General features: G+C 55.0%; 1 protein-coding gene across 10 annotated transcripts in view; it reads right to left on the reverse strand.

Annotated features, from left to right (window-relative positions):
- Positions 1–23,899, reverse strand: part of MEF2D (myocyte enhancer factor 2D) — a 77,860-nt gene that overhangs the window by 48,300 nt on the left and 5,661 nt on the right. For 5 of the 10 annotated variants that reach the window (XM_071579575.1, XM_071579584.1, XM_071579583.1 and 2 more), the window contains exon 2: positions 4,504–4,572. The exons of 1 other annotated variant lie outside the window; for it this stretch is intronic. The gene's annotated coding sequence lies outside the window, so the exon portion shown is untranslated. Of the gene's footprint in view, positions 1–443; positions 595–1,077; positions 1,347–1,537; positions 1,603–4,503; positions 4,573–17,701; positions 17,791–23,899 lie in introns of those variants that run through there. 4 more of the 10 variants (XM_071579576.1, XM_071579578.1, XM_071579580.1 and 1 more) reach the window with 4 other exon arrangements.

Genomic DNA, 23,899 nt, shown 5'->3' on the forward strand with positions numbered 1-23,899 from the left:
TTGTGTTCAAGCCATCCATGAGCACTGGAGCCAGGGCAGTGCACGTGTGGGAAGGGGAACACTTACCCCTCCCTTTTGGGAGGGAAACACTAAAAGCACTTCTGAAGAATGCTGACCCCCTTCATATGGGCTCCACACCTCCATTTTCACAGCCATGGATATGCAGATTATCAGTATTATTAGCCCTCACCCCAAAGCAGCAACAGCACAAAAGCCCTGGAAAAAATCAAATGGAAAAAGGCTTTTTCTAGGATAAGCCAAGCCCAGTACTGGTCCCAGCCCACCATCCCATTCATCCCCACCACATCCACCCTGGCCAGGCTGGGCTCTAGAGCAAACTAAGCACTTAGGAAACAGTCAAGGGAGGAGAAGGAACTGGAGGGAAAGCCCCAGCGTGACACCCCTGCCGTCGCCTGATGTCCAGTGAGTGGTACCCGGCTCACCTCCGGTGTGGCCAGCGTGGCCGTCCCCGCTGCCCCCGGCATCCAACCCTGGCCAGAAAGATCCAGCACTGAGCGGGAGGGTGAGAAAAGCCCCCAATACCATCCTCAGAGGAACCACGGTAAATAACCTCCGAGTAACACGGCAGCTGCTCCCCACTCGCCTTCCTGTTTGCTTTCGCAGATCCGGGCTGGGACATCCACTTCCAAGTGCCGGCCCCGTCCCGGCGCTGCAGAGCTGGGGCCGTGCCACCCTCCACCCGCACAGTGCCAGTCCCCGCATCGCCCCTGCCACAGGGGACCGTGCGCGCGACCTTCCCCAAGGGATTTATCCCCCGGGACAGGCACCGATCCTGCGTCCGAGCCCACGCCTGCTGCCTTTTCCTTCCTTGTCTGTTTGTTTTGATTTTAAGAGGAGGAAATCCCGGCTCACGCACTGCCCTTCGGTGAGCGCTGTGCCCGCTCTCCGTGCCTCAGTTTCCCCCTCTCTCCACCGGGGGAGCCTCCCCATCACCCAGCCCCTCTCTCCCTCCCTGCCCACGCAGCCCTCGATAAAAAGCAACGGGTCCTGATTTACGGGCACTTGTGTGCTTTACCACGAACACAAAGGAGAGGGAAAAACAAGAGGCAAACTCACAGCGAGGATCTGTGTCAGAAGCAACAAGGGGGTCCGGGGCAACCCCCCCGGCAGAGCAGCGGCGACCGCGGAGGCTGACAATAGATAAGGGTCTAAATTCGGCCCTGGGCTCTGCCCCAGGCTCTGAAAGGCGATCGGGGTGGGGGTGAGCCGGGCTGTTTATTTGGCTCCGAACTCCGCATCGACACTGCAGCGTCACTCGTGTTTAAAAAAGGAAGGAACGAAAAGAAGGGAGGGGGAGAATAAAAAATAAATAAAGAAATAAAAAGGGAGAAAAGTGCACTCACACGTTCAACAATAACAACAAAATAAAAAAAATCAAGAGAAAAGGAGCCGAGGGGTGGGGTGGGGGGGAATAAAAGGAAACCCAGTTGGGCTGGCGAGGTTTAAAGCGACGCCTGCTTTAAAAAAAGAAGTTGCTAATTTTAACTCTCCAGTGGAAAGAGTGAGAGGTACTTACAGGAGACAGAGTGGCTGCGTCCTTCTCCACGGCTGCTGCGCGCTGGCGGCCGGCAGGAAGCTCACGGGATGGGATGGGATGGAGCTCCGTGCCCGAGCCACCGTCACCGTCACCGCGGCCACTGCCCAGCCCCCGAGTCCCCTCCAAACCCCGGCCGGGGCGCACCGGGGCGCACGGCGGCCGCTGAAGGGCAGAGGCAGATGCGGAGGCAGGAGAGGGTGGTGAAGCGTGTAGGGGGAAGGGAACAGCCAGAGCCTGCCAAAAACAGCGCCCTGGGCTCGCTTCCTCCACCACCCCAAACCGGGGGACACGGCGGGACGGGGACATGGGGACGGTCGCCACAGGACCCCCGGGGAGGATGAGCCAGCTGCTGGGTCAGATGACATTTCTGCACGGACATTTCTGACCAAGTTGGCTTTTCCCCAAGGGAAAAGGGCTTTGAAGACTTTTTTTTTCCCCTGCCAGTGGCAAAATAGCGGATGAGCTCAGAACCCAAAGCGCAGGGCAGAGCCGTGACCAGGAAAGGCCGCCCAGCTCCGCGGGGACTGGAAAGGTGACCTCCAGCAGCACAGCCACGTTTCAGCTGCCACAAGGGCAGCGGGAACCCACAGCTTTACCAAATCCAAGATCCCACATCCCAAAGGGGCAAGAAGTGGGGGCTTTGCTTTTGGTGTGCCCACCAGTTGGCTTTTACAAGCTCTCCCTGGAGACTGGGAAGACCCCACCAGATGCAAAGACCGAGGTGCCAGGCGAGGCGGCACACTCACACCTTGAGCATGGCGGGAGCCTGGAAACTGCAAGCTCCAGTCTCCACCAGCACTAAACCTTCAGGAGAACACAGGCAAGGCCTCAGACGGCGGAAGAGCAGACCCAGTGACCCAAGGGCTCTTCCCAAGAAGCTGGAAATCAGCCTTGGGCTGCAAAATCTCATCAGGAGAGAAGCAGGCTGGTACAGACCCTGGGGCACGTGCATGCGGGGACAGACACGTGATTTACCGAGCGCGGCTGCAGTGAGACGATGCGACCGTCTTCAGGACATGAAAGAGTCGATTCAATTAAGGTCACAGGCCCTAGAAGAGTCTTCTGCCACAGAACGAGGCTTTCCTGGTGTGCCTCAAAAAGGGCTGGCCTCAGAAAGACAAAATGCCTATTGATCACGGGCAGCGATGCTGCACGTCCAGGATGCGAGGACGTGGCTTCGTTGGGATGGAATCGGCCGGTGCCGGCTGTCGCACGCTTCCGAGGCTGAGTCGATACTGCTCCTCTAATTGCTCAGCTCCTGTCGCTCGCAGAGTGAAGGGAACGAGTCTCAAAGCAGTCCCTGGAGATGCTTTTCGAAATCCTCCTCCCCAAGCACACCACTTGCTGCACTGCTCCTCAGAACGAGCAGTTCTGCAGTGGCAGAAATCACTAAACTGCTCCTCCCCTGCTCAAAACTGTGCCGGGGCTTTGTGGGAGGACACTGCCGACCCCAGAAACAAGAATTTGTGTAACACTAAAAAATAAGGAGCCATTGTCACTGGTCAGGATGGAGCCAGTGGAGCTGAGCATCCTGTCTCCAGCAGCAAACCATGCTGTGGGGGAGAACGCAGCTACAGCGAGATCCTGCCACCGCCCACCAACATCCGGGCTGGGGACAGAACGTGCACAGTGCACCAGGACACGTACTTGGGACACAAGGGGAGTCCTGCCCTCACACACACTCCACAGCAGACAGGCCCATCACTCCAGTGCTTTGTGTGGTTATTCACTGCACTAAAACACGTACCCCTTGGCTGGTATTTATTTGTGCCCAGAGCCAGCAGACCAGAGATGGTCCTGTACCAGCCCCTGGAACACTCCCACAACACCCCGCTCAGCTGAGCTGCTGCAGGACAGACCCAGCCAAGCCCTCCAGCGTTGCTCTCCTGTGACACACCACAGCCCATCACTGGCACCCACCAAGCACCACTGAGACACAGCGGGGCCCTTCTGCCGTGCTCACCCCAACCCAGCCTGGGGAGCTGCTCTTGGCTTCTATCAGCAGATGAAGCCCTTGGTGCTGACCTTGCAGAGGAAGCAGCAATGCTGTTCCCATCTCCCAGCACCAGGCCTCCACATAAATTACCTGCCCTTTCTCCGGCACTAAAAAGCCATCACAACCCCACAGAACTGCTCACTAAGCAGCAGCGACAGAGCTCCCTCCATTCAGGAGCTGGGGGCAGATTATTTTTAAAAATCTTTCCTTTTATTGATTTCACTCTCAGGTACAGAAGATGCATTACATGAAACTGTAGATCCCTCATAAACCAGGCCCATGGTGGTGTCTGCACCACAACCTCACTGCAGACACGGGAGATACAAACATTTACTGTAAGAGCAATAAACAGGCCAAGAAGGTTGAGAAGGGAAAAAAACCTGGACATGACACCCTCTCCCAGGGGCACCTTATTTCAGAGGAATGCAAGTGACAAAGTAACTGCCAGCTTACCCACAAGTCTCCTCCACACAGGGAGAAATCAGGGCAGGAAAACCCTCCTTTGCACTGATACACTGGGGGGGTGTTGCAAAAAACCCAGAGAACCCCAGATCACTGCTGTGGCCACAGCAGAGCTGTGCAAGGCAGGGAAGAGAAGAGGAAGACGGGCACTGGAGAACTGTTGGTTGCCTCCCTGCCCTGCTCTGGGAGCTCTGTTGCCCCATCCCCTCACTGGGACCCTCAGGTGTGGCAGCATGTGAGGGGTGCACAGCTGGGCAGGATGTTCCCTGTGCCCTTCCAGCACCAGGACCTGCTGTTTCTCCAGCCACCAGAGCAGGGCTGCAGGGTCCAGTTGGCACCACTGTGGGATTCTGAGTCCCTGAGCTGCATCCAGCTGGGGTGACTTCTGTGGGCACCCCTTGCTTGCCCCCAGCCTGGAGACACATGGCCCCTGTCATGCAAAGCCAAAGGGGAAGGCAGGAACCTGAGGTTGGGATTTTCCCCGTACCTGCTACACAGCCTCCTGCATCTTCTACTCCTGCCAGCGATGAGCTGCAGCCAGCGCTCCTCAATCCAACTGCAAAGACAAAGCAAGCAGCCATCAGTCTGAGGGATGGGGGCAAGGACAGGGCTCCCCACACACTCCATCCATCTGGCATGGCTGGACAGAGGGGACAGCGAGGGGCTTCCAGTCCCCCCCGCTGAAGTCCTGGCTTAGGGGACAGGGGACGCAGGGTCCCCTCCTGCACTGCTCTGAACCTGATCATTGCTGCAAGGTGGGGTGGGACCTGGTGGCGAGCCTGCAAGGAACCAGAGCCCTGAGGCTGTGCAATGTGGAGAGCATCCCAGTGTCCAAGGTGGGGACCACGAAAGAAAACGGGGAGGAGGAGTGAGGGAGACATGTATAAGGAGACCAGGGGGAAAGAAACTAAAGAGTTCAGGAATGAAACAAATGGTAAATCAAAAGTTATCATTAATGAGGATCACTAATTAATGCCCAGGCCGGCAGCAGGGCCAGCAGCGAGTCACTCAAGGTTTTAGGTGAACTTCATGATTTCTGTGAAGACCCTCACACACACCCTGCAGGAAAAAGCACCAACCCATGTGCTTGGACACTTCTGGAGAGTGAGCACATCCCAAGTGCTTGGCATGAGGAGAAACCACCATGGCCCAGAAGGAAATGTGGCTGCTGAACTCATCCCACTCACCACTGGGAGATGGGAGGCAACCCACAGGGCAAGACCCAGCAACTTCAGCCACTCTTGTGCTGGTCACTCATCTACCAGTGGCCATGACCATCTGGCGTAGGACAGCACCTGCCCTGTGCAGAACCCATCCCCAGGGCACGCTCCTGCATGAGGAGCGTTGCTGGCCAAAAGGGAAACTGAGGCACAGAGGCCCAAACAGCCGCTCTCTGAACGCACCGTGAGCTCCTGAGCTGCAGCCTCACCTCCAGTGCCTGCAACAGAGCGAGGAATTGTGCTCAGCTTTCCGGCGTCCTCGTCCTCTGCTCCAACCACAAAACCAGCCTTCCTCCCCCGGCTGCCTCTCCTCCCACAGCCAGCTCATTTCCTGACATTACAAAATTCAGCCTGAACAAAGCTGGAGCGAGGAGCGTGTGGCTCCGGCCGGGGCTGCACCTTTGTCTGGCTCCCAAGGAGCCAAGCAGAGGGGACATCCCTAAACAGCTTTCCAGCCTCAAACATCATGCCACATCAACTGGGGTCCTGTGGATGTACCAGTTGCAGGATTTCTCTCATCAGGGCAGACAGATGAGTCTGTCTCCACCATCTCCACAATGGGGGAGCAGTGGGCACAAAGATGTAGGGCTCCAGCTACTGCCCCACTTGCACCCATTAATGCCCAGACCAACCTGTTGCCCTCTCAGAAGCACCCCTTTATCTCCTTGAATAAAACAGAGTATTCTACAGAATGACTGACCACAAAGGCACCCGCAAAAGAAGCTCCACCTTGCGAGTGCCACCCTCCCAGCCAGGATGAGGGAAGGTGGTTTATTGCAAAAGGTCCCTTGACAGGCTCTTGAACCCTCTCTAAGCGTCCAAGCCACTCTCGCTGGTCTCAACACCTCAGTGCCTTGCAGGGCCACATAGGGACCAGGGCTGGGCTGGGTGGAGGATGTGGCTGAAGTCTGGCCTGGGCTGGCTCTGCTCCACACAGCTGAACCCCCGGTGCCTCAGGCAGCTTGGGGGCCAGCCCTGCCAGCTCTCTGGGATGCAAGCTGAGCAAGACCTCATTTATCTGTGCATAGAGTTGTTCCCCTCAGTGGGGGATGCTACCAGACAAGCCTTGGGTGTCCTTTTCCATGGGCTCCAGGATCCCACATAGTGCCACGGGAGAGCTGGTACAGCCACACAGTGACTGCTCACACAGACCCTCACACCGACAGAACTGCCTGTGGCTGGCTGTTGGCACCAGCCACATCCCCAGCTCCCAGAGCCCACCACCCCTCAGGACAACAACTGCCGGACAACATCCAACTCCATGAAGCCCTTGGCTGTGCCACAGTCCTCAGGTCAAGACAACCACTGGCAGTGCCTTTGCTCACCCCTCTGGCAGCCCAGCTCCCCCTTTGCCAGGACGAGGCGAAGTGAGAAACCCCAGGGGGACCAAGATCACTCTCGGGGTGTTTGGCCCACAGGTGTGACAGTGCAGGGTCACTCCCCAGTGTCACCCCAGACAGGGATAAATGGTGCCTGTGGGGTGACAGTCTGGAGCCCTCAGTGCACAGAGACACCAGCTCAAGTGCTCGACTCTCTCCAGCCCTGTGACTCCAGAGCTGCTTCACACCCTGACCAAGCTGCAGAAGCCACTGCTCTTTGGACCCAGTGGGACATCCAGCACCAGTAAACCCCAGTGAACCCCCAGTTCCCATTCTGAAGCATTTTGAGCTGATGCAAAGGAGCAAAGCCCCACTTGCCAGCACTGCCACCTCCCTGTGTCAATCCATGTACATCCTGGGCCCCGGTGGATGACCATCCTGGCACTGCTCCCAGAAACTCTGGATTCTGGAGTATTTTGAAAGGTCACTGTCTGACCCACTGTGGCTGAAGGTGACTGGCCCCCAGTGAGGGGCTGGGGCTGGGCCACCAGCAGCCCCCAGGGCCCCCACAGATTCCACAGCACCACACATCTGCCTTTGAAGTTTTCTTGTTATAAACAAAGAAATGCTGCCCAGGAAAGGGGAAAAGTATCGTATTTTCAAAATGTTCTGTTATTTTATAAGCTATGGGGAAAAAATCACGTAGGGGACAAATTGTGGCGGCAAAAGCAAGTGAATTCCCCTTTCTGAGTGAAAAAAGGAGGGGAGGAAAAGGGGGAAAGAGGAGAGAACCTTTATGTCCAGCTTTGGGGCAGAAATGCTGAGCAGGCAATAACATTGTTCCTGTTTGACAACCAAAGCTTCAGTTTCACCAAGTGACAAACCAAAACTCCTCAGGGCAGGAGGATGGGGGGGACCTCCTGGGACCCCCATTTTTAACTGGTGCAGTTGGGCTGGCACAACCTGCCTTGCAAAGGCAGCGGATGCTGGAAGATGCTCCAACCTGCCCAGAAGGATCCCAGAGGATGTGCAAGGATGGCTTCTGGAAACTTCCCTGGATATCTGCTCAGCTGATGCTCAGCAGCCCCTGTGCCACAGCCGGTCTTTGCTAATACCCCCAAACATATGGATAAACCCATATATATATAAGGACCTCAAATATACATATTCCCATATATATTTAAATAAGCCCCCAAAAATACCCATTCCCACAGACATTAACCCCCCGTCAAATAAACATATTCCCATATATATAACCTCCCCAAATATATATTTATTCTCATATATATAAACCCCCAAATACATACAACCCCTGCCTACATTATATACATGTAATACCCCCAAATAAACAACCTATGGCCTCTGCCACGGGGACTTCAGAGCACACGGCAGGAAAGCCAAGGGGAAATGGGTTGGCAGCAAAACCAGTTCCAGAGCCAAAGGGGCCAAGAGGGAGGCGCAGATTGCGGAGGGGAAGAGCAGCAACCGCAATCTCTCCTTCCTCTTTTTTCATGTTTCCTCTAGCAACGGGCTCAGGGCTGCAAATGTTTGGATGCAAAACCCGAACTTCCCCACCCCGTGCTCCCAACCCAGCTCGCCACTCCTCTGCCTGGAGTCCATGGATGCCCACTCCAAACCAAGGAGAACCCAGACCCCCAGTTCCCAGGGCTGTGCTGAGTCAGTCTTGGGGGGGTCCCAGCAACAGCAAGGAGCAGGCAAAATAAGAGGAAAAAAAAAAAGAACTTTCTCCCTTTTTCTCCAATTTTCTCCAGCCCATGAAACTAAAGCACCTCAGCCATAGCCCAGCCTTTGGTTTGAACCCACCACTGGGAATATCCCTAGGGCTTAATTAGACCTGATGAGTCTTTTACAGCTGGGTTTGCTCTGGCTTGACACCAAGAGATGGGAAGGGACAAACTGGGAGAGATCCCACTCCGGGCAGGAGTGCTGGGCAGCACAACAGGCTGGTGGTTAAATGCAGCAAGGAACTGACACTCCATCATGCAGAGCTGCACCTGAGTCACAGCAGGATCACACAGGGGGCTGTGGAAAGGGGAACAGGAGGGCAGTGTGTCAAGCCAGGAGGGAGAAACCCACCTCCAATGGCACAGGATGCTCAGCTGTCCAACGCGACACCACAGGGGTGAGCGATGGCCCAAGAGTGATGGCACAATCCAGCTGGGCTGAGGGCACATTCACACCACGCAGAGTGTGACCACCAGCACTGGAGCTCCTCCGAAGCTGCACAGGGATGGGGTGAAGGTGCCCCCAGCTCTAGGCAGGGTGGGAATCGTGGCAGGGCATTTCCCTGCTCCTCCAGGTCACCTTGCACAGGCTTAGTGTCACAAAGGGTCCCAGCACAGGCGCCTTGCCCCTGGATTTGGGCAGGACCAGGGCAGCCACTCACCCCTCCCTGCTGAGCTGCGCTCCAGGGAAGGTCACAGGGGCTGAGTGTGGCACAGCTGTCGCCGCAGGTGTTGCGACAGCGGCCGCTGGCCCTGCCAGGACCTGGGGGACATGAGGGGGTGTCGGGGGGGCGGGTGCAGCCGTTGGAGCCACCGAGTTTCGCTCTCGCCAGCTGAGTTCCCCCTTGGGCAGTGGAGATGCAGAACTGAAACCTCCAGCTGTATGGACGCGGGGGCGGCTGGAGGCACAGCAGGACGGGGGACTGGCACAGCTTTTGGAGCACAGCCACGCACTGTCACACCAGTGGCCAGGGGGTGCCGAGGGGACATGGTGGAGCACATGACGAGACACAGACAGGGGTCTCCTCTGCCTCACAGCACCCACCGTGCTTCTGCCCTCTCTCCACAGCTGGGCCACCCATCTCTTTGCACCCAGTGAATCTGGTGTGAGCAGAAATATGCCAGGGCATGCAGGTGCCCACACCTGGGCAGACTCCAGCTGGCATGTCCCCACTCCACAAGCCCGTTCAGGGCCTGACAGCGCTGGCAGGACGTCCCTGCACACTGGGCAAGTGCTGATCAGCACCATCACAAGTGCCTGCACAGGGTGGTCTCCCCGCCAGCTGCACCACCTGAGCCTTCCAGCGCAGGGAAGCTGAGGCACAGAGAGTGGACAAGCATCCCCAGCCCAAACCCCAAATATGTGCCCCTGAGCAAGCCCTTTGCCTCCCTCCTTGTCCCATTCTGCTCACCTACCAGCACCAGGAAGACCCCAAAACTAACCCCAAAACACCCAGAGACATTGCAGGGACTTCCATGAGAGCACAGGGATGCCAAGATGTGGGTGTCCCGTACCCCAAGTACTCAGTGCTTGCCCTTGCCCTGGTGACAGTGACAATGCTTCAGGCCACATTGCCACCTGCTGGCACCAGCTCCAGGATCTGAGGGCACCATCACCTTTCCCAGTGGAAGCAGTGACCTTGTGCTGGGCACCAGGTCTGGGTGGAGGTCCAGGTCTGGGTCCAACTGGCTGCAGACACACTCGATTGGAGCAGCTTTCCTGAACTAATTTTATCCAACTTCATAGCAGCCTGAACAATGCATGTGCAAACCCATCCTGGAGGTGCCAAGAGAGGCTGTGGGTATCCCCACCATGGCTCAAACCCCCCATTACTCGCCAGGGCATCATGTGAAAGGCACCAGGGATGCAGGAGACCTCTCAGCAGCAGCGACAACCACTCTGGACTTGTAATTCCAGCTCCTCTGCATTTCCAAGGCAGAAGTACAGCAGAAACAGCACCATCAGCTGTTCTGCCCCCCAGACTCTCTCCAAGCCCTTCTGAGACCCCACTAACCCCTCCTGTCCTCTGCTGCCAATCCCACGAGGCCACAGATCCGATTCTCTGTCATCTCTCAGGCCAAGCTCTCCCTTCTGTCACACAGGTGGATGGATCCTCTGTCACTGCTCTAGAGCCACTTCACATCAATGTAAATACCCTACATGAGGCATGGGGGGATGCAAATCCCACCTGCACAAATGCACACAAATGTACACAAGCAATTCATCACCAACGCTCTGCAACTGCTGGCCAAAAATCAACACTGAGTTTGGTTCTTCAACACACACATCAAGAGCCACCAGTGCCCCTGGAGGGAGGCATGTCCAGAGGAGCCCTGGCAGGAGCAGCAGGAGCAAGGACCAGGCAGAGGATCCTGGAAGGGACCCCATCCATGACCCCATTCCAGTGTGCCATGCATGCATCGGCACCAGCCTGGCCACCACCGTGACCTCATGCCAGGCAGGGCTCATGTCTTTGCAGCACAGACATGGATTCACGTGAAGGGTTCAAGGAAGGCATGAGGAGTTGCTGTGTGTGTGCCCAGCATGGGTGAGGCACACGGAGTCCCAGCAAGTGGGTGCCAGCTCCCCTCACCTCCTCTTTGGGAAAGACCCCTCCTTGGGCAGCTGCCCAAGGACCCCAAGGGAGTTCACCCATGTGGATGCAGCTCTTGTCCTCTCCCAGAATGCAGGAACCTGACCAGTCTGGGTGTCCCCACACCCACTGGCATCAAGGCCGGCTCAGCCCCAGCCTCGTCTCTGGCTCAGCAAGGCAGGTCCAAACTCCAGGGCCACTGGGTGAGGTGTGGCACTGAAACCAGGCAGGAGGGAGGAGGGAAGACAATTGTCACCATTAAGAGCAAAGCCCAGACCCCTCACGGCCGCGCTCTGCTGTCACCTGAGTCAGCACCTACCGGCCCCAGGGACGTTCCTCATTGCCAGAGAAACCCCAGGCAGCTCAGGTTGCCACCGGCCACCGGGCACAGCCTCTCCCCATGGAAACCAAACAAACACCATCACCCACGTCCCAGACCTCCAGCCCATCCATCTCCCTGCTCTGACAGATGGTGGCAGGTCCTAAGTCACCTCTGGGCCGTGACTGGGTGACATGCTGAGGTGGCAGAGAGCTTTCCCAGGGTGGACTTCCAGCCAACCCTCCAAAACGCCATGCCAACACCATTGCACAGGCAGAGGGAGGAGGTGGGCACTCACAAGGAACCAGGATAAGGCACACATCCACCTGCCCCTCATTGCTGTCCCCCATCCTAGTAATGGTGACAGATCCCAGCCCAGATCCAGGTCCTTGTTGGAGGCTGAGAGCTTTTTTTAAACCTACTTGTAAGGCGACTTGCAAACAAGAAAGAAAAGGTTTCTCCTTGTGCAGAGGGGAAGTGGCTCCGTGGTCAAATGCTGGCGCCTTGGAGACTCACACTTAATTCTGGGTTGTGCTACAGCCCTTCTGATGTGTCCTGAGCAGGGCTGGCCATGGCAAGGGTTGCTGTTCCCTGCCAGGCCCCAGTACACTTCAACAACCTCTCCTGGCCTCGCTCCAGCACCCAGTCTACCAGTGCCACCCACTGACACCAGCACCCACCAGACAAACCCCTGAGAGGGGCTGGAAAACCACCTGGCACAGGTGTGACCTGGGCCAGAGCCAGGGCTGCTCAGCCTGGGAGGCAACAAGGGGTTCATTCCCCAACCACTGTGCAAACCCCAACCCCTCACAAAACTCTTTGGGTCCAGCAGCCAACCACGGCTCCTCACCAGCTGCAAAGCTGGGGATGCACCCAGAAAAGACAGAGTCACATCCTGATGGAGTGAGACTCTGCCACCCAGCCAGTTCCAAAAACCCAGCAGGAGAAAACTCCAAGCCAGAGGCTACAATCATCCTCGGGGTTACCTGAATCTCCAGGTTCAAGCCCCAGATCCCGTCGTATCCTCCATGAATCACTGTGGGGACGGCACCTACACCCCAAACTTCAGACCCACTACTTTTTTTTTTCAAAGAAAAAGAAGAAAAAGATTAAAATATTTCTCCCTGGTGAGGTGCAGAGAAACACTTGCACATTCGGTGCCGTCGTCAGCAACTCCTACACCACCCCCCACGTACGCCACTGTGAGGGGGGAGTAGAAGGGCTTTATAGGCACCTACAGAGAAAAAAAGATGATTTCTATGTAATGTGGTTAATCAGTCAACTGAGCAGCACGAATCCATAGGAAACTGCCCTGTGATCCCCAAGCAACTCAGTCTCCTGTGGGGCAATGAAAGCTCCGTGGTCAGCACAAGCATCACCTCCCCCTAAAGCATCTACACCAAAGACCCTTGCAAAAAACCCAAATCCCAAATGCAGTTCCCAGTTTGAACACACTGGCACCAGCAAATGCAAAAAACCCCCCCCGTGTTTATCAAGTCTTGCAATCACCAGAAAAACTCTTGGTGCTGCCAAAGGGGAGCTGGCAGTGGCCACACAGACCTCGACATCCTTGGTGCTTCTTCCCCTGAAAATCCCGCAGTTTTGTCAGCCAGAGCAAAAATCAGAGTGCTCAGATGTAAAAGGGCAGGAAGGGAAGAGAAGCAGCTTGCTGGCCCAGGAGCCAATTACAACAAACGGAAAGTGTTTTGCTTTTTAATCTCATGATTTTTTTAGCTAATCTCTCCTTTGGAAAGGGCTGATGGGCTCAGCAGTGGGATGCTGCTGGGGGGATACAGCCCGTGCAGAGTCCCGGCTGGGATGGCAACTCGAGCCCTTGCTCTCCATTCCTGTCCTTTTTGGGCGGATTTATCCTGGCTTTTTCTCAGAATGGCTGTACAGCGGCAGAGAAACAATAGAGAGCTTTGGGAAACTTCTGAACAGGGGATTTTGCTGGGTTTTTGCCTATATTTTCTGAAGAGTGGAGTTTTCTCCTTTCAAAATACTCTTTTCACTTTGAGTTTTGCACAGGAGGATTCAGAGGCAGGAAAACCCACCCCAGCCCCCACAGCTACCATGGGCTTTGTCCCTTCTTGGGAAAAAAGCCAGATCCTATTTATCATATGCCCAGAGGTCATGGAATCACAAAATTACAGAATCATTTCAGTTGGAAAAGATCTTTCAGGTTACCAAGATGATGCTTATCCTTCTGCAAAGGGAGTCTTGCTCCCAGGAAATTTGTAAAAATGGTAAGTTTTATAAGTGGAAAGAACCACAAACACCCAAGAATGGATATCCTTCTCCAGACTGGGGCAAGACCTCAACAGGATCCAGAAGAGGAAAACCAGACATGACAGTCCAGAAGAAGACAGGGGTCTCCTCACCCCCCACCACTGGGGCAGTGTCCGGCAGCACAGCAGAGTCAGGAGCTGGTTGGAACCTCTTTGCCAACCCAGAGACAGACTCATCCATTCCCCCAAGCACGTGGAGAGCCAGAGCAGGGAGGAGGCCATCAGATGCCATCCCCAGAGCCCATAAATTACAGCAGGGAACAGAGTTGCATTTGCCCTATTTCTTATCTGCTTGGAAATTGCACCGCTTTCCCAGCTGCAAAGGCAGCTCTGTTCCCAAGAATTTCAGCAAAGCCATGACCTCTTTCCAGGATCGTACAGTATATGGTGGCGGGGAGCCAAGGCTAATTATAGGCACAGGAAAAGGGGAGAGAGGCGTTTGGAAAAGCTCTACCTTCCCAGCAGCAGGGAGTGGGGTGGCATGGCCCTGGGCAAGCCCACAGCAGAGCACCCAAAGGGCTGTGAAACCCAGGGAAGGAGAGCAAAGGCCAGAGACACAGTGCTCCTGGACATCACTATCCCCCTTTCCTGGAAGGATAAAAACCAGCATAACTCTCAGCTCACAACACTCTCCAATTCCTACGTGCTCTGGAGTAGAAGGAAAGACCCTCATGGGGAGTGGGACCACAGGTGCCCCAGCACAGGTCAAGCACCACCACAGCATTGCCCTGGTTGCAGGAATACACGTGGCAAGAACCAGGGTGGCTCAGTCCTACACTGGGAATCTGAGTTTGGGTTGCCTGTGAAGACCCCACATCGTGTGGCTGAGTGATGCCACAAGTCTCTCACCATGACCTCATGCCCCAGCACTGCCCAAAAGCTCAACTTGCAGAGATGCTCCCCAACCTGGAGGCAAATAAATGTGCATTAATTCAAACGCCAGCCAAGACTCTTGGGCAAAACCACGTGCAGGCTTAGAGCTGAGTTCATGGTCACTTGCTGGGCAATGTCACGGGAGCCACCTCCCTCTCCCGACCCTCTGTAGAAGTGGACAAGGACATGGAGACACACGTGCCCACGAGACCTTCCAGCAGGCAGGAAGCCGGCCAGGAAAGCACAAAACAGGCAGTAACTCATTTAGCCACCAGGCTCCTCTTCAGAGCCAGGTTTCTGCACAAAACAAAACCCAGAGAAGGTAAAAATCCCACCTATTATTTTCTTGAGGGAGGAAAAAGAAAAGCCAGGAACCCTCTTGTTTGCCACAATGGTTTTCATTTTCCACCAAACCAAACTGAGTCTCGACTCTGGCTGCTGGCGGATCCCCTCCCTGCCTGCTCGCTGCCTGTGTGCCTGCGCATGTGGGAATGTGTGGGTGTGTGGGTTTTGTTTTGCTTTCTGCACCCGCTCTGCAGACCATCTCCTGCTCTCACAGATCGCAGCCTGAGAGGCTCAGCCCTGCTCCACTATCGAGCGGGGTGGACTTCCCATCTCTCCAGCTTTAGCCTCATGGGAATTTTCTCTCCTCCCCCAAAAAACTTCCAGAAATATGGTGTGCAGGTATCCCAGCTGGGTGCTGCAGAGCTGTTGCCATTGCCAGGCACCCTGAGAAGGTCCCTGTGTGGAGGGGAGGGTGTCAAAGCTGGGTGCTGCAGAGAGGGAGCGTGGCTGTGCCAGGCTGGGACAGGGGAGCAGGCGGCTCAGAGCAGGGAACCAGCTCAGCCTCCCAGCAGGAAATCAGACACTCACTAAGGGAAGGAATTTGCCCATGCACGCTGGGCCCAAATGATGCCCTTTTTTAAGGCTCCTGTGGCAGCGGGAAGGAGGTTCAGTGCGCACTGAGCCCATCTGGCTCCTGGCAAGCCCCTCGGGGTCACCTCCCACCAGCTCCCCAGATAACCCCAGCTAAAACCTCACCTTTAGCACCCGGCCCTGCTCCAGTGGGGGCTTCCAGAAATGCTTCCAAGGCCAACCAAGCCTTGGTGCAAACCAAAACCAGCACCTTTCACATGACAACCCCATCCCCAGCTCTCACACCCCAGATGGGCACGTCCAGGGATGGAGGGGAAGATGAACAGAAATGGCGTCCACACAGCCCACACCAAAGACCCTGGGACTGCCAGCGCTCGGTGCCTGCCCAGCACCCACTCCTCTGCAGCAGTGGGGCTGAAGGGCAGGATCCATCCCCACAGGCAGAGCCCACTTTGCCCAGCACTGCCAGCACGTCCCAGCAGAGCACGTGGCCTCGGCAGGGCCGACACAGCCCCTTCCCACCCGGCTCCGTGGGCGCCGCCGCGCACGGCTCAGCCCTAACGGGATAACAAGCTCACAATGAGATCCTAATGAAGGATTAGCGAAATACAGTTTAAAGAGATTAAGGCTGGGTGCAGCACTGAAACTTTCTTATTTATTTAATTTTTTTCCTAAGAGCCAGCAGAGGTGAGACCCGGATTGCAGCCAGCTCGGATGGCGCTGGCATTTGCCACCAGCTCCAGCATCCAGTGGGATGGTTTTTCCATCGCATTCGTGCAAAGAGGGGCCGGGGCTGCAAAGAGGGTGGAAGAACTCACAAAAAATGGCTCGTGGCGCCTGCAAGCCCTGCCCGAGGCGCTTCACAGCAAGCCAGAGGCTTCCTTCATCTCTCCCCTCCCACACCAGTCCCTTCCCATCTGCATCCCAGCTGCGCGCGATGCTCTCAGTCCTGTTCATAATGACTGTTGATGTTATCCGCCGGAGCCTTCCAAGGAGCCCCAGGGAAGCAGGTACTCAACTCTCATTCAGGGAAAGTTATTAATAGTAATTTCTTGGCTCTACACAAACAGAGCAAGAAGTCAGCCCTGGCCTCGGAGAGCTCGGCATGACTGCCAGCCCCACGCGCTCTGAAAGGTCAGGAGTCTGGTTCGCCCCCAAATCAAACGAGAATGTTTAAAATAGAAAGCAACACATCTGGGGTTGCTTTTTGGGTTGCTTTGGCCACTCGTATTTTTTTCTGCAACCACCAATACCACAAATTTTCTCCTCCCAAGAAAGGGCAACGTGACTGTCACCCCATCATGGGAATCCAGGAGTGGGAATTTGCTAAACCAAGACTGGTAATACTCAGGGGGTAAGGGGTGAGCAAGGCTGGTGCCGGGGCATGGGCTCATCCCACGGGCAGTGGGGCAACTGCTCAAAGCCCACCTCTCATTTCAACCAAGTCCTCAAAAGCCACATGCCGAGAGGGAGGTGGGGAGCTGAGAAACATCCTTGTTGAGAGACTACAAAACAAATCAAATGAAGATGTTTGGAGCAGATCCAGATGTTTATTAGTGACGCACATGGAGGTATAAATAATTATCCGGTAGGAATTTTGTTCACAGGCAACTCTCCCTTATCTAATCAGATCTCAGCGCGACACGGCCCCAGCCTCCCCCCCCTTAAAAAGTCTTGAGAAAACCAGATGCAAAATAAAAAACCTCACTAGGGGCACCAATTTAATCCCATTAATCACTGGACACTGGGAGTAGAGCTGCCAGCACTCAGATCTCATACAGGCACAGCTTGAGGGAAGAATTTTTCCCCCAGTGGGAGCACTGACAGAGGGTCAGATCCTGAGTGAAGGGGCAGAGCAGAGCCAGGAGCTGAACCCTCAAACCCTGGCATAGGTAAAGTGGCATATGTGGGGACAGGAGCCACCATGCCAACAGCTGGGCCCCTCCACATCAGCATAAGGAGCTTGCCAGGCTTTCGCCTGTAAGAAACCAACTGCCTAAAATATGTTGACCAACAAACCCCTCCCTTGTCCGGCTGTGTGGTACTGACCAGCCACTCCAGTGCCTGGACACTGCAATTACCTAAAAATAAATGGACCACAAACCTCAAGAGGCCAAATGACTGAGTGAGATGAGGATGGCAGGGAAGGTGCCCCAGCAGCACCGAGCCCAACAAGCCAGAGGGATGGGCAGCTACAAACAGCTGCCACAACACTGCCAGGAAGCCCAAACCGAAGGGTTCACATGCAACCAAAAAACAGGCAGAAAAAAGGCTTTAACATCTCAAAAATCCCACCTGAGCTGATTTTTCCTGGCCCTTAGCATCACCTAACCCGTGGGAGGTGCCAGCTCACAGAGCCCACCACCACCCCCCCGCCAGCAGCTCTTGCCCCACCAACCCCCCCAGCAGCATCTCCAATGGTTTTCCAAAAATTCAACCAACCCAACCCACCGTAGGCGAGGCCGCAGAGGGTTTCACAGAGGCCGGAGAGGAGCAGTGTTGGAAACTCTCTGTAGGAAATTGGATGCTCGGATCCAGCTCCTTGTCCCTACTGGTGGGAAAGTCTATAAATCTCTAATAAAGTAAAAAAAATCCCCTCCTATTTTATCCCTTCTCTCTCCCACCGCCCCCCCCCCCCTCCACTCCAAAGGATTGCGAAACCAAGAGGGCAGCCGGGGCTTGGATCTGCAGCATTTCTGAGTTCCTACGGAGTCTGGGCTCCCTGCCACCAGCAACAGCGGCTCTGGGGGTGTGGAAAAAGGGAGGAAAAAAAATAAAAAGAAGAAGAGGAGAAAAAAATTACATTAAAAAAAAAGTCCTGTTTATTTGGGGGGAAGGGGGAGAAAACTTGCTCTGCACAAAGAGGGGTGGAAGGGGACCAAGGCTCTGGTAATCCTGCAGGCACCACACACTTGGGAATCAAGACTTTCGGTTAAAATGCCTGGATTTTGGGTGGGAATACTGAGACTTCAGAGGATGTTCCTTCCCAGGGTGTACACGGGTGATGAGTGATCTCATACAGAGGGAAGGCAGAAGCTCTTGGGGCAGCTGGACACCCCCAGGCACCCATGGGTGCCAGCAGCAGCTCTGCCCTGCCCTGACGCGGCCCCGGGCGCTGTGAGGGGAATTACTGAAGACAGGCTGGAAGAAAAGCCTGCTCCAGCCATGACCCAGATTCCCCTCCAGCCTGATCCCTCACTGAAGTCATAATCCTTGGAGGGCTTCTGGCCCTTTTTTTTTTTTTAAATACATCCCTGCACGTTGCCATGGTGACGAGGGGGATGCTATAATTTCAGCATTATAGACTTCAGCGTGAGAACAGGAGGGAGAAGGTGGTGGAAAGACGGACGAGCTGCACTGGTAATGCATTTAGGGAAAAAGAATTTAGAAAAAGGAAGAACCAAGGCAGCATCTTGGCTTGGGCAGCAGAGGCTGGAGAAGCAGGGCTGTGTTGCAGCTGGAGGGATGCAGGGAATCAAGGCATCATGGAATGCTTTGGGTTGGAAGGGACCATAAAGCCCATCTTGCTCCACCTCCCTGCCATGGACAGAAGCATCTTCCACTGTCCAAGTTGCTTCAAGACCCATACAACACTTGAATACTTTCAAGGATGGGACAGCCACAGCTTCTCTGGGCAACCTATGCCAGAGCCTCACCACCCTCACAGTCAAGAATTTCTTTCCAATATCCCATCCAACCCTGCTCTTTGGCAGTGGGATGCCATTCCCTCTTGTCCCGTCACTCTGGATCCTTGTCCGAAGTCCCTTTCCAGCTCTCTTGGAACCCCTTGAGGCACCGGAAAAGGGCTCTAAGTTCTCCCTGGAGTTTTCTTTTCCCTGGAATGGGGATTTGCTCCTGTCCCTGGGCCAGAGTACCCTCTTTGGGGCATTATTTGGGCAGCAGCTTCCCCAGGCATGGATGCTCCAGACTCTGCAGGGCTTTGGGGGATGCAGCTGCCACCCTGCCAAGACAAAGCAACAAGTCCTAAATCTTTAGCAGACCTTGAGGAACCCGAGGCAGCCCCAAGCAGGAACATTATTTTGGAGTGGCTTTAGCCCTGCCTACCAAGCTCAGCACCCAGCCAGTGCCGAAACCAATCTACTTTGCAAAGAAGCAGCTCCAAAAGAGCCACCCTTACCTCTTCACCTTTTCTTCCCACCACCATTCCTTTCTGCCCTGCTCTGCCCACGGGAGGTATCGGTGGCATTCCAGCAGCAGCAGGATGTGGGAGACCCTGAGTTCCTTTCCAGCTCCCAATCGGAATAAAACCCACCACTGCCTTGTCTTTTTGCAAGGCCATGAGATACCTCTGGGTGGTCTCAGAGTCACACTATCGTGGTTCAGCCCCAGAGAGCCCGTGGGCTGATGTAAATGAGTTTTCGGGCTGGTAGGTGACCTGTGACCCCACAGGAGGGATGAACTGGGAACCTGAGGGTTTCAGACCCCCACAAATCCCAGGGGCCTCAAGCTCTCTTGCAGCACAGAAATAGCAAAATTGCATGAGTAGAAGCTAAAACAGCTTTAGCCACATTTCCATCCCCTCACACCCCTTCTCGCCCCATCGCTGGGCACTGAACCGGCACCCGCTGTGACGAAAAATTTCCGAAAGACACACAAATAAAAATAAGATCATACACAAAACACCCCTGCCCAAACCCAGCCCAACGGCCTGTGACACCCATCATGAGGGAGACAGGCTGCCAGGGGCTCATGGGGTCCCAAAGGAAGCCAGAGAGCCCCAGGGGACACCAGGCTCACACCACGCTCGCCCACATGTGAGCAGGGAGGTGAAAAAAACCCTCCAGCCCAATGCACAGCACCCAGTACAGTGCCCAGCACTGACCTGTCTGAGCAGCCTGCACCCCTCAGCCTCTCTCTGAGAAAGACCCCAATGGCAAGACCTGGTGGCCAGCATTGGGGAGCATGGGGACATCACCATTGGTCCTGAACAGCTCAGTGGGGATCCTCAAAGGGCAGGGTGATGTTGGGACAAAAGGCTCCCCTGAGCTCTAAACGCCTAGAAAAATCCACAGCACAACATTGCAAAAGTGGGAAAACCAGGCACGGGGCAGTGGGTGCCGAGGACCCCCCACCAGGGCTTGCAATGCTCCTCACTGCAAAAACATCTTATATAACCCCAGGGGGAAAAACAGTGGGACCGTTTTGTTTCCATGCCCAAAGGGGAGCCAAACCCTCAAACTGCCACCTTCAGCATCCGACCTTTCAGCCCTTGGGCCATCAGGGCACTTTCAGCAGAGCCCCAAGCTCCAGATTTAGCCTCAAAGGTATTTATCTCTGAGAAGCTAAAACCAAAGCTGCATTTGCATAACAAAAAGACCCCGATCCTCGGTGGGGACAGGGCATGCAAAGCAGCCTCCCTCGCCAAGCAAAAACGCTGAAGGTCACCTGAGCAGATGCTGAGCTCACCATGGCTGGTCCTCTCCACTAGAAAGGACAAGGCAAGAACATCTTCCCGACCTTCCCACTTCCACCTTGCCCAGTTGGAACAGCCCTCTCTGGTGCAAAGGCAGGAGTGAAATCCTGCTCTCTAAAATACACACTCACATCTGGCCCTAAAGCTCCAAGACTTGAGGACAACTACCAGGTTTTTTACAAACTCTCTCAATTTGTTAGGAGAGCCGGGCTCACCATTTCCTCTCCTGGGTGCCAGTGAACAGAGCGAGGGCAGGCAGCTTCGTCCCCTCGGGAGCAGTGTCTGCAGGGGAGCAGAGAGGTGGGGAATCCAGTCCTTGGCCTTTCCCCAGCAGCACTCCCTTGGAGGAAGGAGAGGGTGGCCTGAATTGGGCTCCCAACAGCTGGGGACCCCAGGAACTCACCCTGCCGGGACCCCTCCCATGGAGCAGGCGGGAGCCACAGCAGCTCCGTGCTCAGCCGTCTGACACTCCAGGTCAGTGCCCACTGTCCGTGCCGTGCCCACGGCTCAACCCAGCACCTGTGTCACTGTTTTGGGACAAAGTCCCTTCGGGAACCGGCGCCACCCAACTCGTCTCGTCCTTATCTTGCACCGGCGCACACCGCTGGGGCACACACTGACCAAACCACCTCCTGCCCCACCATCCTCACAGCTCGCTCAAAGCTCAACCACTCCAAAAACCCAGGGGGTCACACCGAACCCCAAAAAGCACTGCTGTGCCACAGGCCACCCCAAGAGCCAGATGTTCACCTCTCCCCCCGACAAGGAAACGCCAGCTCTGGGGAGAGGATTGATGGAGGAGCAAGAAGCAGCCACCAGCTGCCACGGGAAGAGCCTTGGCTGCCTTTGCCACCAGCATCCTGCTCCAACCATTTGTTCTGCTTCTATTTTAGAAGCGCTGGGGCTCAGCTCTCCACGGCTCCCAGGCTCCCTCCCAGCCTCCCTCCCAGGCTCCCTCCCAGGCTCCCTCCCAGCCTCCCCACTGCCAAGCGAGGCGACAGATTTCTGCAAAGAGGTAGCGCCGGCTCCGCTCCCCATCTTGGCAGCGGCTTCCGCGCGGGGCCGGGGATATTTTTGAAAGAGCGAGCCGGGAGGTGCTAAGTTTTCCCGGCAGCTCGTTGCCGGCGCGTGGGAAGGACGGCCGTGCCGAGTCAGGGAAGGTTGAGGATGGATCCGTGATTGATCCTTGTGCTTAAAACCCTGGAGATGTGGCATCGAGTCCTCCCAAGTCGCGCCAAGTGAGACGTCCATCAGCACGTGGAGCTCTCTGGGAAAGCATCACCCAAGAACCGAGGCTGGAGATGAGGCCTGACTCCAGCTGCATCCCAACCCACAGCCCTCAGCCCTTCCTTGGAGGCCTCACACTGGTCCATGGTCTTGGAGGAAAGCCTGGCATGCACACACTGTCCATGTGATCCCAAGTGCTGCTCCTCACTGGAATACCAGATGGAAACCTGTCCTAAGCCCATGTCCAAGCAAGCCCTGCCCAACCCTTCCACCCCATCCCAGTTACTGACATAAATTTGCTGCTATCACAGGGCTTTATTAAGGACAGACACATATCCAGGGAACATGTAGTTTATTCCCTGGGATAAACCCGAGCGCTGGAACGAAATGATCTTGAAGGTCCTTCCAACCCAAACCATTTCATGAGTCTGTGATAACTGTGCCTGAAGGCACCTCCTCGCCTCTGCCATGACCTCTCTGGTGGGGCCAGCACCAAAGGAGATGCTCGGTGACACACACAAATGCTTTGCTTTCCCTCATGGTTTTTCCAGTGAGTTCTGATCTGGCCCAAGTGCCACATTCCAGGCTCCATGTTCAACAGCAGAGCCAGAGCCAGAGTTCCTTGCAGTGGAATTTTAAAGGGCAAAAGCTCCCCAACAGTGCCTGGTAGGGAGAAGGTGCTGGTGGCAGAGCCAGGCTCCAGCAATGCAAGGCTTTTAACAAGGTCTGGGGTCTTCAGTCACACCAACCTGCCACTCATTGCCCAGCTGAGTGGCACCAAGGGCCCATCCCAGAAGAGGTGTCACATTTGCCACAGGACACCACACCCCAGGGATGGACACCATTCCCAACCGCTGGCATTCAGACAAGACAGGCTGTTCCTCCCAAGGCTTGCACTCATGACAGTGGGAAGCCTGTGGGCACCAGCTCCACAGGGTCATTTATCACGATATTTAGACAACGCACGACAGCTCAGCCCCCACCTATGGTTACACAAACACATGGCCCCTCTCTGCCTCCAGACTGCCCAAGATTGATGAAAAACACACATTTCTTGGCAGTTCCCAGCTTGTAGAAGGTCCTCTCCCACAGATGCCACCACGGACCAGGAGCACCTGTGCCTGGAGCCTGATCCCAGCCATTCCCTGCCCCAGCCCTGCATCACACTGGTTTATCTCCTGCTCCCGGCACTGACCAACACAGCCCAGGGGCAGGACGGTCTCAGTGACTGCCCTTCCAGAGAAAAAAAAGGCTGGTCGGTCAAAATAATTCATCCACATTCTTTATTTTAATTTTTTTCTTCCCTGCAAGTGGAAACTCCTGCCCCGGCACTGTGTCTCAAGGTTACTGTTTGGGGTGGGGGAGGATTTCAGGTTTTACAACTGAAAAATTCCAGACAGAAGTCCAGAAACGTTGCCAGTTTTTCACTAAACTGAAGTTCTTCATCCAATTTATTTAACTTTTTTTTCTTACACTTGATGCAGCAGGTTTTAAGCAAACTCCGATTTTTTCAGTCCCCCACATTTTTTCAGCTTTGATAGAAAATTCTCACTGACACCTTGAACATTTTTGATTCTCAATTTCTTTTCTCAGGAAAATCAAACCAATCTGACCCCACATATTTTCCCCATCTGCATGACATGGGATGTGTTCCTGAATATAGTGCCTAGTAATTTTTCCCTGAAGTATTCCAATAATTGGAAAGGAAAACATTTAAAGCAAAAACTGCATCTTCAAAATAAGAAAAAAAAAAAGATGCTTTCCAAAAGGATTGAAGAAAGTCACTTTGTTCCAAAAGGCACTTCCATTTAAAACGGAAGATGAAAACTTTCAAACAGGGCTATTTATAAGCACTGCTTATATCCATCAACAGCACCTTCCACCCAAAGCTCCACCTCATCCTCTGGAGCAGGTACCCTGTGCCAACAGCCCCAGCACCTCCAGGGCTGCAGGACCCACAGCACAGTGAGGCTGATAATCTCCCCTAC

The sequence above is a fragment of the Pithys albifrons genome, chromosome 30 (genome assembly GCF_047495875.1).
Source record: "Pithys albifrons albifrons isolate INPA30051 chromosome 30, PitAlb_v1, whole genome shotgun sequence".
Classification (NCBI taxonomy): Eukaryota; Metazoa; Chordata; class Aves; order Passeriformes; family Thamnophilidae; genus Pithys; species Pithys albifrons.